General features: G+C 42.5%; 1 protein-coding gene across 1 annotated transcript in view; it reads right to left on the reverse strand.

The window, feature by feature from the left end:
* The window catches only part of LOC129556737 (myomegalin-like), a 631,881-nt gene that overhangs the window by 206,792 nt on the left and 409,419 nt on the right, over window positions 1–15,670 (reverse strand).

Genomic DNA, 15,670 nt, shown 5'->3' on the forward strand with positions numbered 1-15,670 from the left:
CAGTTGTGTCCGACTCTTTGCAGCCCCATGGACTGCAGCCCACCAGGCTCCTGTGTCCATGGGGATTCTCCAGGCAAGAATACTTCAGGGGATCTTTCCAACCCAGGGATCGAACCCAGGTGTCACCATTGCAGGCGGATTCCACCAGGGAAGCCCAAGAATATTGGAGTGGGTATCCTATCCCTTCTCCAGGGAATCCTACAAAACCAAGAATCGATCCGGGGTCTCCTGAATCGCAGGCAGATTCTTTACCAGCGGAGCTACCAGGGAAGCCCCTTTGTTTCTCCTGTTCAGTTTGTATCTTAAACTCCTCTCACATCTTTTCATCTATGTTTCCCATTTGTAGTAGAGTGTATCTTCTGGGTTTCTTTCTCTGTTAGTTTATTTTCTTTGTGTATGCATATTTGTGTCTGTGTGTCTTTTGCTGGGTATTTTGGAAGGCCTGGATAGCTAGTTAGTGCACTAAAAGTTTTGACACGTTAGTCCTTTAGTATTTTGTCACATTTCTAATATTTGAAGCATATGTTTCAAATGTTATCTATCAACTTCAACTTTTTACTACTGTGATGCTGGAGGACATTATTCTGCTTTTTCTTCTGTCTTTACCTACCTTATAGTATTATTACCTTATTGTATTATTTCAACCCAATCAAATGTATATCCTTTATAAACTATATTTTTCCTACCTTTTTTTTGTTAATGTGCTAATTGGCAGGGTAGAGGTAGGAGCTGGAGGAGGGGCCCATTGGGTCCTTTCGATCCCCTGGTGGCAGAGGATGGCTGTCCCACTCTGGGAGTACTAGCAGCCTCCCTGCAGAAGTTTGAGGGTGTTCCTAGGCTGCCCCCAGAGCAGGGCCCACCACACAGTGGTTTAAATCTACAATCCCATATATTCAGTGATGACCAGATGTACATAACTCATAGTTTCCTGTCAATTCTTGATGATCAGAGTTCGTCTTTAAAGATTTCTCATGATGGACTGAGGACTCCTTAAGTTTGATATATTTAATCTTGTTTTCTGTTGCTTTGATACAGTACAGACACCTTGGCTAAAAATACAGAACTTGTCCACAATGAGTTCTATTAATTTTTTTTTTAAATAATGTCTCACTTTGTGTGTTCTGCTGAGATGTAGAATGTAATTTGATTTTTCTTCACTGAGGCAAAGGGTGGTCTGGAGCTTCAGGACATTTTTTCTTTTTTAAAATAAGGCTTTCGGCTCTACTTGAATAGGTCTTAGAGCTGACCATTCCAGGTCTACTTCCCCTAGGTCTCTATGACTTTCTGACCCTTTCTCACTATCTTTTGTTCATTTCTATTCTGTTTGATTCTTTCATTTTTAATGCAGCGTCCCTTATAAATAAATATGTTCTCTATGTACCTTGTCATTTAGCATTTTCTTTTCCAGAGAATTTTCTTTACCCTCAATTTTTTTTTATCTCTGTCAATTCCAATTTCTCATTTCTTCTTTCCTGTCTACTTCTGTCTCGTGTTGTGTATTTCTTATGTAAAATATTGAAGTTTTTTCCATGTGTTTGTATCTACAAATGCTTTGTTCAGAACAATTCAAAATATGGATGCCATTTTACATTCCCCAATGTTTTTTGATTAATTCTGAGGCAATGTTTTCATTTGCTGCAATTGTTGACTCTCAATTTACACTTTTCTCTTCTGTCACCTTGGAAGAAATGTCTGCTATATAGTTTTCATTTTCACATGACTAGGTTTACCTGAATGAGAGTCAGTTGTTCCAGGTCAGAAGGGATTTGTGCTTTGAGTGGCTTAGTTGATTTCTTTATTCTAGGTCTGTCTTGTGCAATTACTCTAGCCGAGCTAAGACTTGGGGGAAAGGCATGGTGTGTCTCTTGAGTTGGGGATTCTCTTTCTTCCAGTAGGACCTTTAATTTCTGCCAGTTGCACCATTCTTTTTCATCACCACAAGTGTCCAAAGGATGCTCCCTTCAGCTGGGTCTCAGCTGATCCCAGTAACTGTGCCTCCTCAAGATTGTCCCCCTCGGTGCTCTGCACTGATCCCCTTCCTGTCAATTCCCCAGTCACCAGAGCTAGAGCCAGCCATGTCTCAGACATCCTCTGAGTTTATCCACATGCTCTTTCCGTGAGTTATTCTACCTGAGTTCTGCCTCGAGTACTCCCTCCCTGCTGTGCGCTCCTCTATATGCAGGGCCTTTGTTGATCCCTCTGCTGCCGTGTGGCTCCCAGACCTAGCTGAATACAAACCAAGTCACGTCCACAGTGTCTCGGGTCCCTGGTTGTTTGGGTTTTGAATGGTGTCCTTGACTCTCTCTGTTCTCCTAGCCCTCAGAATTGTATGAGAGGTTCAGCTGCTCTTATTCTAGGTGGACCTGTGTTCTCCTATCATTCTTTTTCAAATCCGAGATTTCAATAGTACACAAAAGTAGACAGAACAGAACACTCCCATCTTGTCAGGCATGGTCTACAATTACCAGCTTATGGTTGAACTTGTCTTACTACAATCCATGCACTTACCTTTTCCTATTTTTTTTAAACGAAATCTCAGACATCATGTTTCATTTATAATTATGTCAGCATGTTTCCCCTCGTGAGAACTCTTTTTGAAGTATTATCATCACAGCATTATAATCATAAATTAATTCAAAATCTTTAATATCATAAAAGACTATTCTAATTTTCCATTTTAAAAAATGCAGCATTTTTTTCAGCTTATTTGATCACATAGGGTTTTTTTTTAATTAATTGATTGATTGATGGCTGCCCTGGGCCTTCGCAGCTTCGCACGGGGCTTCTCCAGTTGTGGAGACCGGGAGCTCCTCTCCTGTGGTTTGCTGGTTTCTCGGCGTCAGTAGTTGCTGCCCATGCACTCAGTGGTTGCGGCTTGTGGGCTTAGTTGCCCCTCAGCGTGTGGGACCTTCCTGGACCAGGGATCAAACCTGTGTCCTCTGCATTGCTAGGCAAATTCCTAACCAGGGAAGCCCCCTCCCCCTCCGCCATTATCGTTTCTAAGTTAGTATTCTCTTTTGGATCCAAATAGAATCCGCAAACTGTAATCACTAAGGTAATGCATTTAAATCTCTTACATGTATCACTTCAGTTCAGTCGCTCAGTCGTGTCCGACTCTTTGCGACCCCATGAATCACAGCACACCAGGCCTCCCTGTCCATCACCAACTCCCGGAGTTCACTCAAACTCACCTCCATGGAGTCGGTGATGCCATCCAGCCATCTCATTCTCTGTCGTCCCCGTCTCCTCCCGCCCCCAATCCCTCCCAGCATCAGACTCTTTTCCAGTGAGTCAACTCGTCGCATGAGGTGGCCAAAGTATTGCAGTTTCAGCTTTAGCATCAGTCCTTCCAATGAACACCCAGGATTGATCTCCTCTAGAATGGACTGGCTGGATCTCCTTGCAGTCCAAGGGACTCTCAGGAGTCTTCTCCAGCACCACAGTTCAAAAGCATCCATTCTTCGGCGATCAGCTTTCTTCACAGTCCAACTCTCACATCCATACATGACCACGGGAAAAACCATAGCCTTGACTAGACGGACCTCTGTTGGCAAAGTAATGTCTCTGCTTTTTAATACACTATCTAGGTTGGTCATAACTTTCCTTCCAAGGAGTAAGCATCTTTTAATTTCATGGCTGCAATCAGGATCCGCAGTGATTTTGGAGCCCAAAAAAATAAAGTCTGACACTGTTTCCACTGTTTTCCCATCTATTTCCCATGAAGTGATGGGACCAGATGCCATGATCTTTGTTTTCTGAGTGTTGAGCTTCAAGCCAACCTTTTCACTCTCCTCTTTCACTTTCATCAAGAGGCTTTTGAGTTCCTCTTCACTTTCTGCCATAAGGGTGGTGTCATCTGCATATCTAAGGTTATTGATATTTCTCCCAGCAATCTTGATTCCAGCTTGTGCTTCTTCCAGCCCAGTGTTCCTCATGATGTACTCTGCATAGAAGTTAAATAAGCAGGGTGACAATATACAACGTTGACGTACTCCTTTTCCTATTTGGAACCAGTCTGTTGTTCCATGTCCAGTTCTAACTGTAGCTTCCTGACCTGCATACAGGTTTCACAAAAGGCAGGTCAGGTGGTCTGCTATTCCCATCTCTTTCAGAATATTCCACAGTTTATTGTGATCCTCACAGTCTAAGGACTCTTACATGTATGCTTACCTTCAATTTCTTCTTCCTTCCTTCCTTCCTTGCTTTCTCTCTCCCTCGTTCTCCATCTCTCTTGGTCTATTGCTGTCCTTCGTTTTCCCTTTAAATCATTCACTTGTTGGAGAAACTGAGTTGGTTTTTCTGTCGCATTCCCACAGTCTAAACTGTATACTAGGGTGTCCTTTAATAGTGTTTCTGTCCTTCATACTTCCTTTTCGGTGGTAGAATATATGGCAGTGCTGTAATGTAACAAAAATGCAAGTCACATGTAGTTTAAAATTTTCCAGTAACCACATTGACAACTAAAAAGTATAAGAGCCTGACAATTCAAATATAATCTTCTACATAGCTGATAAACCTATATACACCGTAAAGGAAACATGGGGCTTCCCAAGATCTTGCCTGCCAATGCAGGAGACACAAGAAATGCGGATTTGATCCCTGGGTCAAGAAGATCCTCTGGAATAGGAAATGGCAACCACTACAGTATTCTAGCCTGGGAAATCCCATGGACAGAGGAGCCCGGCGGGATATGATCCATGGACCCAAAAGAATTGGATAAAACTGAGCGACTGAGCACACAGACAAAGGAAATATAATCCCAGCAATGTTTTAAAGTTGTGTTTAATAGGAAAATATTGTGCATGTCTCCAACTTTTAAGGTTACAGTCACATGAATCATACATGAAAATCCAGGTCCTCAGTCCCACTACTTTGTAACTACTCAACAGCCATGGGTCTAGTGGTCCCTGTTTTGGACCTGTAGATACAGAGACTGAAGAGAGTCACGCTTACAGTCCTGGCAAGACCCTTCAGGAGTGTGTGCGCTCTCTGATGAGGAGGACATCAAGTCCTGAGTGTTTCTTCAAATTGTATTACCAGTCCTTTTAGTTCAAGACCTCTCAATCCGTTTACTGATTACGTGGCACTAAATGGTGATATTGCATCATCATGTAGTATTTAACTGCAATACTTGCATAAAAAGAAACTTCTCCTAAATACTAAATACTGTTTAGTTACTCAGTGGTACCCTCTGTAAAGAGAACTGCAGCTTAGTGAGCAATGCCCCAAGCATCCTCTGTGGTCACCAATTCGTTTGTTTCTTTTTTTCCCCATGTGCTTATATGAATTCAAAATTTCGAACACAGTGAAGTATTTCAATTCATTGCAGTATAGCTCTCACCAATACTCAAATTATCTCTCTTTGGCAGTGAAAGTGACTGTAAGCTGGCTCCTCGTTTCTTTTGAAAAGTTTCTGATCGTATTTGAGGCCTTTCTTGATAACACTATGACAAAGTGCTCTCTTTGATCCTGAGTATTTTCTGCCCTGACCTGGACTCAGTCATTTTTCTAAGGATCCCTGGTTTCCTTTTGGGCAAAATATTATTCCCACATCAAATTGTAACCTTCAGATGATTACTGGATTTGGTGTATTTCTAGGTGTTTCCAGTGGACAGAGCTAGAAAATGCATACTCATTTTTGTATGAATGTATATATTCAAATTCAGAACTTCAGGCTTTATTGAATGTTTATCTTTCATCTGACTCTTTTCCGTATACCAGTATTTTTGTCTGTAAGGACACTGGGAGTAATAGAAATACAAGATTTCATACAATCTCCTTTGCTTTCCCCCACATCATTTGGAATAAGAATAAATACCAACAATGCCAATAATAACACAATTAAGGAAAGCAGTGTTTTTTTTTAATTTTGCCACTGTTCCAGGGTACATATAAATTATTCTGTTTAATAGTTCTCATCCACATGGTTGTTCCACAAAAGTTACATTGTGTTTCCAACGTCTAGACGTGACATTTAAAAAATCATTTTTATAATGATAAAAAAGTGAATGCTGTTTCCAACTCAAATCTAACTAATAGACTATATTCACTATTCTGGCCCCGACTATAAGATCTGCAAGTGTCTCAAAGGCATGGGTGACCGACCCCTGATTCAGATGCTGGAATACACGGCCCAGACTCCTCTTTCTGGCTGAGTTTGGGATCAAAGGACAAGATTTCCTGGAGTCAACGTTCAAGTCTCAGTCTAACAGCGGCTTTTCGTGTCCAAAGGAGACTTAGGAGCGAGAAGTTCTGAAATAAACGGAAATAGGATCAATCAAAACTGTGAATAATAGGGCACCTGAATAAAACATAGTACTCCCTATTCAGGTCTGGAACCCCGCCCGGAAAGCTGTCACCCTGGCTGGTCAGTGACATCACAGCCCCGGACCATTATTCACAGGGACAAGACGCGCGGTCCGAAGCCCCCTCGTGGGGCAGGACTCAGTGGGCGCAGCTGCTGCCTTTTACCCCGAGACCCAGGGCGACCCGACAGGGGGTGGCAGTGCTTCGGTCGCTGCGCCCTTTGGCGGCGGGGCCGGGCCTCCGATGCCCAGTGAGCGGCAGAGCCGCAGGGTCCTGCGGGGACGCCCGGGCTCGGCCCCCACCTCCCCGTGGTCCACGGACCTGCGCCTCCCAGAGCAGCAGGCTTCAGACCTCGACTGCTGAGGGGGAGGCGGCCGAGCACGCGGGCCCAGGGCCTCCTTCGCGGGACCCAGACGTTCTGGTCCCGAGAGCAGGCCGGGTCGGGCGCCGGCGCGAGAGAGTAGGTCCACTCAGCGCGCATCTGGGGCGCAGCTCGCTTTCAGGAGGAGGCTGAGTTTAGGCTGCGCCAGCAAAAGACCCTGCGCGCGGCCGAGAGGGAAAGGTCCCACCCAGACGCTAACTCGGATCACGATTCAGCGTCCAAAGTGCCGACCGTTGCCGTGGAAACACGGCCGGCGCGCTCTCCTGCAGCTGAGCCGTGTGGCTCGCAGCCGCGCGGGCCCAGGACCTCCCGCCCTCCCCGCGCTCGTCCCTCCGCCGCGAGCTGCGTCCTCGCGACGCCAGGGGGCGCCTGACTGGCCGCCGGCGGCGGTCTCTTCAGCTTTGGACGCAGTGGAGACAGGAGACCCATTCCGGTGAGCGACGGGTGGGGGCTTTCAGGCCTCTCCCAAGTGTTCTTTTTCTGCTTGTATCTCTAGAGTTTTCTGCCCTGAGGTAAAATTCCCACCAGGAAAAAAAAAAAAGTCCCTTCCCTGTTTGCAGCTGTCCTCTTCCCGCTGCCCTGGGAACTCTGAACTTCCTCAGAAGAGCCCTTGGGACTTCGTGGGCTGTCCCATGCCTGGTACCCCAGGGCCAAGGGTAGAATTGCGGGCCACCGCCGGCTTCGTGGCGGGGGACGCGGCGTTTGCTCTGGTCGGAAGGCGACCAGAAGCCAGGGATCCGCCCTGCCAAACCGTTGCACCATGCCGGTGGAGGAACTGCGCGCCCAGATAAGTTAGGCACAAAGAACGGTTTACAGCAATAACAGGACTGTTCAAACGTGCCAAATTCTGTAAGCGTTGAGCGGTGGGAAGTATGGCTTTGTTTTGTTGTTCAGCCGCTCTGTCGTGTCCGACTCTTGTGGACCTCATGGACTGCAGAACGCCAGGCTTCCCCGCCCTTCACCATCTCCCAGACCTTACTCAAAGTTCTGTCCACCGAATTGGTAATGCCATCCAACCACCTCGTCCTCTTCTCTTGCCTTCAATCTTTCCCAGCATCAGGGTCTTTTCTAGCGAGTTGGCTCTTTGCATCAGGTGGCCAAAGTACTGGAGATTGAGCTTCACCATCAGTCCTTCCAATGAATATTCAGGACTGATTTCCTTTCGGATTGACTGGTTGGATCTTGCAGTCCAAGAGACTCTCAAGAGTCTTCTCCAACACTACAGTTCCAAAAGCATCAATTCTTTGGCGCTCAGCCTGCTTTGGGCTTCCCTGGTGGCTCAGAGGGTAAAGCGTCTGCCTGCAATGCAGGAGACCTGGGTTTGAGTCCCCAACTCGGGAAGATGCTCTGGAGAAGGAAATGGCAACCCACTCCAGTACCCTTGCCTCGGAGGAGGAAGGGTACAGTCCATGGGATCGCAGAGTCACACAGTACTGAGCAACTTTTCTTCTTTATGATTGAATTCACATCCATACATGACCAAAGACTATAGCTTTGACTAGAGGGACGTTTGTTGACAAATTAATGTCTCTGCTTTCTAATATGCTGTCTTGCTTTGTAGTAGCTTTTCTTCCAAGGAGCAAGAGTCTTTTAATTTCATGGCTGTAGTCACCATCTGTAGTGACTTTGGTGCCCAAGTAAAGAAAGTCTGTCACTGTTTCCCTTGTTTCCACCATCTATTTGTCAGGAAGTTTTGGGACCAGATACCATGATTTTTGTCTTTTGCATGTTGAGTTTTAAGCCAACTTTTTTCACTCTCACTTTTTCTGCATTCTGCCATAAGGATGGTGTCATCTGCATACCCAGTTTTGTATTTTATATGATGTCCTCTGCATGTAAATAAGCAGGCTGACAAGATACAACCTTTGCTGTACCCCCTAGATTCATTTGAAATGATCCTGATGCTGGGAAAGACTGAAGGTGGGAGGAGAATAGGACGATAGAAGTTGAGATGGTTGGATGGCATCACCAGCTCAACGGACTTGAGTTTGAGTAAGTGCCGGGAGCTAGTGATGGACAGGGAGGCCTGGCGTGCTGCAGTCCATGGGGTCACAAAGAGTCAGACATGACTGAGTGAACTGAACTGAACTGAATTGAAATGTAATGAGACATGGGGTCCCAGCATTGAGAGCACTTTGCTCACTCCTTCCTTCACTTCACTAGTCATAAGTGCTTAGTGGAACACTTGGATATTGTGGCCATTGTCACCCTTGTGAAACCACCAGCCTGCCAATCCCAGCAGAGTTATAGTGACACACATATATCAGGAGAACTTCCCATATTTTGGACTCACAAACCATGGGATAATGTAGGTTAGAAGATGACTCTTTTTTTTTGCCCACATCTCCCTTCCTGACTCAAGCTGCTATGCCTCTAAACATTCTTGTGCCTGCGTGGTATATATCCTTTTCACCTCTGATCATGGCTTATATTTCCCCATGTACATCTGAGAAACACAGCCACAGGTTGCTGGTATGTGCCAACCCAGGTAGATCCAGCAACTGTTGCATAGAAACTGCCCTCGCATCCTCTCCATTGAATATACTGATTTTCCCAAGTTAGATAAAAGTAGATAACGTCAGGTTTACTACTTGTACTTAAGGAGATACATATGAAATATTAAGATGCCTCTGACAAGTAGGAAAGAGATCCTGTGGAATTGTAATAAAATTCATTAGTTACACATACAGAGTCTAATTCTCATAGAAACTTAAAAAACCACAGTTTTTAAGAGGACGAAATAGGGAAATAGGCATGCCCAACTGGCTGCAGGATACATAAAACGCAGAGTGTTGCCAAGGGGGGAATTTGAGTCAACATTATAAAGGGACATATCAGGAATAATAAAGTTGGGAAAAATATACCTTTGTTAAATTGACTAGTAGGAAAAGGAGTACGTCAAGGTTGTATATTGTCACCCTGCTTATTTAACTTATATGCAGAGTACATAATGAGGAATGCTGGGCTGGAAGAAGCACAGGCTGGAATCAAGATTGCCGGGAGAAATATCAATAACCTCAGATATGCAGGTGACACCACCCTTATGGCAGAAAGTGAAGAGGAACTCAAAGGCCTCTTGATGAAAGTGAAAGAGGAGAGTGAAAAGTTTGACTTAACGCTCAACATTCAGAAAACGAAGATCATGGCATCTGGTCCCATCACTTCATGGGAAATAGATGGGGAAACAGTGGAAACAGTGTCAGACTTTATTTTTTTGGGCTCCAAAATCACTGCAGATGCTGAAATTAAAAGACGCTTACTCCTTGCAAGGAAAGTTATGACCAACCTAGACAGCATATTAAAAATCAGAGACATTACTTTACCAACCAAGGTCCATCTAGTCAAGGCTATGGTTTTTCCCATGGTCATGTATGGATGTGAGAGTTGGACTGTGAAGAAAGCTGATCGCCGAAGAATTGATGCTTTTGAACTGTGGTGCTGGAGAGAACTCTTGAGAGTCCCTTGGACTGCAAGGAGATCCAGCCAGTCCATTCTAGAGGAGATCAATCCTGGGTGTTCATTGGAAGGACTGATGCTAAAGCTGAAACTGCAATACTTTGGCCACCTCATGCAACGAGTTGACTCACTGGAAAAGAGTCTGATGCTGGGAGGGATTGGGGGCAGAGAGGAGAAGGGAGGAGAGGAGACAACAGGGAATGAGATGTCTGGATGGCGTCACTGACTTGATGGACGTGAGTTTGAGTGAACTCCGGGAGTTGGTGATGGACAGGGAGGCCTGGCATGCTGTGATTCATGGGGTCGCAAAGAGTCGGACACGACTGAGCAACTGAACTGAACTGAACTGAAGCTTAAGCTGAAGCAAAGTGAAAGTGTTAGTCACTCAGTCATATCCGACTCTTTGCGACCCCATGAACTGTAACCCGCCAGGCTCCTCTGTCCATGGAATTCTTCAGGCAAGAATATTGGAGTGGGTTGCCTTTCCCTTCTCCAGGGGATCTTCCCAACCCAAGGGTCAAACCTGGGTCTCCTGCATTGCAGGCAGATTCTTTACCATCTTAGCCACCAGGGAAGTGAGTTTAAGCTAAGTAAAGTATTATTCTCAAATCGTTTTCACACTTAAAATGGTGTGAAAGATTGGTAAAGTCTAAAAGAAGAATGTGTAAAATTTTACATTTTTCTATGAGGAAAAGCACCAAGGACAGTTCAAATAGAAACAGGTTGATGAATGACCTCAATAGAGTCCTGCATAAATGAAAGTTACTGGGAATATTGCCGCCTTGATATTTTTTCCTGGATACACAACACTGCGCACGGAGAAATTCTCAGATTTGAGAAACAGTCTGTGCAGGATCAGAGCAGGGAAGCCTGAAATTGCAAGGGGCTGTTCTGAATGATGGTCTTCTTCATCAGAGACCTTCAGAGAGGAGTTAAATAGCCTTTACTCTGGCTTACTGAGCCCTGTTCTCTGTGGCTAGTGCTCTAATGTGATGTGGGTGTCTGATAAAGCTTCCTGGCTTACAAGGTGTATCCAGGGACTGCATTTAAACCAGAAGTTAAGAATCACAGCCTTCTTGTCTCCAGCATAATTCAAAACACCTTTGCTTTCCTTAGAGTCATTCACTGTTGCTTGTTTCTCTTCTCACACACTTCCAGGTCCTTCATTTCCTCCTCATGGCTGTTATCTCTTCTTGTCCTCACACCCACAGATGGTTCCAGGCCCAGATGACCAAGAAAGCAGTTATCTGAATCACTCCCTAGGGCTGACTCTTCCTTTAGGAGCTGCCTTTGTGCTGCCATGTTTGGATAGGACCTCTTTGTCACCTGACCTCTTTATATATTTTTTAAATTTTAACAGTTTTTTTTTTTAAAAATATTGTGTTTCAGGTATACAGCAAAGTTATTCAGTAATATATATATATATTTTTTTTCAGATTCTTTTCCATTATAGATTATTACAAAGTATTGAATATAGTTCCCTGTGCTATACAGTAAATCCTTGTTGTTTATCTATTTTATACATAGTAGTATGTGCCTGTTAATCCCAAGCTCCTAATTTATACCTCTCTCCTTATTTCTCCTTTGGTAACCATAAATTTGTTTCTATGGAAGACTGTTTCTATTTTGTGAATAAATTCATTGTATTATGTTTTAGATTGCACATGTAAATGATATCATAAAATTGTCTTTCTCTGCTTCATTCAGTATGATAATCGCTAGGTTCATCTCTGTTGCTGCAAATGGCAATATTTCATTCTTTCTCATGGCCAGCTAATATTCCATTGTGTATATACATAGTTCACATCTTCCTTATCCGTTCATCTGTCCATGGACACTTAGGTTGTTTTCATGTCTTGTCTGTTGTAAATAGTGCTTCTATGAACATTCAGGTAAACATTGTGGTACAGCTATCTTTTTAAAATAGGGTTTTCATCATTTATTTTTTTAATTTTATTTTAAAAATTTATTTTTAATTGGACGATAACTGCTTTACAGTGTTGTGTTAGTTTCTGTCATACAGCAACGTGAATCAGCTATAACTACATATATACTCTCCCTCTTGAACCTCCCTCCCACCCCACTCATCCTATCCATCTAGGTTGTCCCAGATTACCAGGCTGGGCTCCCTGTGTTATACAGCAGCTTCCTACTAGCTGTTTTACGTATAGCAGTGTATATATGTCAATACTACTTTCTCAATTTGTCCCACCCTCTCCTTCTCCCACTGTGTCCACAAGTCCTTTCTTTACATCTGCATCTCTCTTCCTGCCCTGAAAATAGGTTCATCAGCACCATTTTTCTAGATTCCATATATAGGCATTAACAAGCGCTGACCCTTGTTTTCAAGTATGTTGACTCATAATTTATATCTACTTGCTTTAAATTGGAAGTCATACTAGTGCAAACACATTCTAAAAGATCTACATTTTTATAATCCCCTTCCCCACATTTTGTGACTTCATCCTATTTTACATCTTCATGCTTATCTTCTTACTGCTATTTGTATGTATAATTACTTTGACAATTTTTTTATTGTTTTTTAAAATATCTACTGGCTTATTTATCTTCAGTCCTTTTATGTATACCTTTCCAACTGTGATGTTCCTTTTCTAAAGATTCTTGTTTCTTTTCTCTTTAGAGAAGACCCTTTCATATTTCTTTTGGGTGTAGGTTTAATCTCGCTGAATTCTTTTAGTTTTTACTTGGCTGAGAAACTCTTTATCTCTCCATCTATACTAAATGATCATTTTACTGGGTATAGGATCCATGTTTGAAGGTTTTTCCCTTCCTAGACTTCGAATATATTATGCCACTCCTTCTGGCCTGCAAAGTTCCTTCAGAGAAATCAGCTGAGAGCTTTATAGAAATTATATTTTAATTGATTCCTTGTTTTTCTCTTGCTGCATTTAGAATCCTCTTGTTACCTTTAATTTTTGCCATTTGAAGTATGGTATGTCTTGGTATAAATCTGTTTGTGTTCATCTTGTTTGGGACCCTCAGTGCTTCCTGTATCTGGATTTCTATTTCCTTCTTAGATTTGAAAAGTTTTAAGCCATAATTTCTTCAAATGTATTTTCAACCCCCCTTTCTCTTTCTTTTCCTTCTGGAATCCCTATTATGTGAAAGCTGGCGTGATTTCTGTTGTCTCATAAGTCTTGTAAGTCTTGCTTTTTTTTTTTTTAATTTGTCTTTCTGTCTCCTCTTTGGATTTGATTTCCATTATGCTATCTTCAGGATCACTTATTCATTCTTCTGTGTCATTTAGTCTGCTGTTCATTGCTTCTAGATTATATTTCTGTCTTGGCAGTTGAATTGTCTATTTTTCATTGGTTCACGTTTATGGTTTCTAGGTCCTGGTTACAGTGACGTACGTTTCTGTTGATACTCTTTCTTCATTCAGTTAGCATTTTATTACCTCCTCTTTTATTGAGGTATAGTTGATTTACAGTGTTGTATAAATTACTGCTGTATAACAGAGTCACTTAGTGTATATACATATCTATATATTCTTTTTCCATTATGGTTTATCATAGGATACTGAGTATAGTTCTCTGGACTACACAGTAGGAGGGTTGTTTATCCATTCTGTATATAAAAGCCTACATCTCCTAACCCCCGCCTTCCATTCCATACCTCCCTCAGCCCTCTCCCCCTTGGCAACACTAGCCTGTTCTCTATGTCCATGAATCTGTTCCATGGATAGGTTCATTTGTGTTATATTTTAGATTCCACATGTAAGTAACATCATATGGTATTTGTCTTTCTCTTTCTGACTTACTCCACTTGGTATGATCATTTCTAGTTGCATCCATGTTGCTGCAAATGGCTTGATTTTGTTCTTTTTTATGGCTGAGTAGTATTCCTCTGTGTGTGTGTGTGTGTGTGTGTGTGTGTGTGTGTGTGTGTATCACATGTTCTTTATCCCTTCATCCATCAATGGATATTTAGGTTCTTTCCATGTCTTGGGTATTGTGACTAGTGCTGCTATGAACCTAGGGGTACATTTATCTTTTTGAATTATAGTTTTGTCCAGATATATACCCAGGAGTGGATTGCTGGATCATATGGTAATTCTATTTTTGGTTTTCTGAGGAACGTCCATGCTATTTTCCACAGTGGCTGCACCAACTTATATTTCTGCCAAGAGTGCAGAAGAGTTCCCTTTTCTCCACACCCTCTCCAACCTTTTTTACTGGTAGACACTTTAGTGATGTCCATTCTGAGTGGTGTGAGGTGGTACTTTATTTTAGTTTTGATTTGCATGTCTCTAATAATTAGCCATATGGAGCAGTTTTTTGTGTGCCTATTGGCCATCTGTATTTCTTTGGAGAAATGTCTCTTTAGGTCTTCTGCCCATTTTGGGGTTGGGTTGTTTTTGTTTGTTTCTTGTTGAGTTGCATGAGGTGTTTGTGTATTTTGAAAATTAAGCCCTTGCTGATTGCATTATTTGAAAATATTTTCTCCCATTCTATAGGTTGTCTTTTCATTTTCTGTATGGTTTACTTTGCTATGCAAAAGTCTGTAAGTTTGATTAGGTTCCATTTGTTTATTTCTGTTTTTATTTCTATTGGGAGGCTGACCTAAGAAAATGTTGGCACGGTTATGTCAGAGAATGTCCTATGTTCTCTTCTACTTTTATGGTGTCATGTCTTATGTTTAAGGAGTTAAGCATTTTGAGTTTATTTTTGTGTATGGTGAGAGGATGTGTTCTAACTTCATTGATTTACATGTGACTCTCCAACTTTCCCACCACCACTTGCTGAAGAGACTGTCTTTTCCCCATTGTATGTATGTTCTTGCCTCCTTTGTCAAAGGTAAATTGACCACAGATGTGTGGGTTTCTTTCTGGGCTCTCTGTTTTGTTCCATTAATCCACATGTCTATTTTTGTCCTAATACCACATAATTTTGATTATTATTGTTTTGTAGTATTGTCTGAAGTCTTGGAGGGTTATGTTTCCAGCTTTGTTATTTTTCCTTACGATTGCTTTTGCAATTCTAAATCTTTTATGGTTTCGTATGAATTTTAGGATCATTTGTTCTTGGTATGTGAAAAATGTCATGGATGATTTTAAAGGGATTGCATTAAATCCATAGATTGTCTTGAGTAGTATGGCCATTTTAACAATATTAATTCTTCCAATCCAGGAGCTGGGATATCCTTCTATGTCTTTGAATCATCTTCAATGTCCTTTATTAATGTTGTATAGTTCTCAGCATAGAAATCTTGGACTTCCTTGGTGAGGTTTATTCCTAAGCAGTTTATTTTTGGGATTGCAGTTTTTAAAGGTGCAGTTTATTCACATTCCCTTTCTGATGTGTCAGTGTTGGAGTAAAGAAACGCCCCCGATCTCTGTGTGTTCATCTTGGATCCTGCGAACTCACTGGCTCTGTGTCAGTTCCGGTAGTTTCCGTGTGGAGTCCACAGGCTTTTCCATACACAGCATCACATCTGCACGTGATGACAGTGTGAAAGCTTCCCCTCCATTTGAAAGCCTTCTATTTTTCTCACGTGTGGTTGCTA

Source organism: Moschus berezovskii, chromosome 4, assembly GCF_049115385.1.
Source record: "Moschus berezovskii isolate FMDL1 chromosome 4, NW_MosBer_1.0, whole genome shotgun sequence".
In the NCBI taxonomy this organism is placed as follows: domain Eukaryota; kingdom Metazoa; phylum Chordata; class Mammalia; order Artiodactyla; family Moschidae; genus Moschus; species Moschus berezovskii.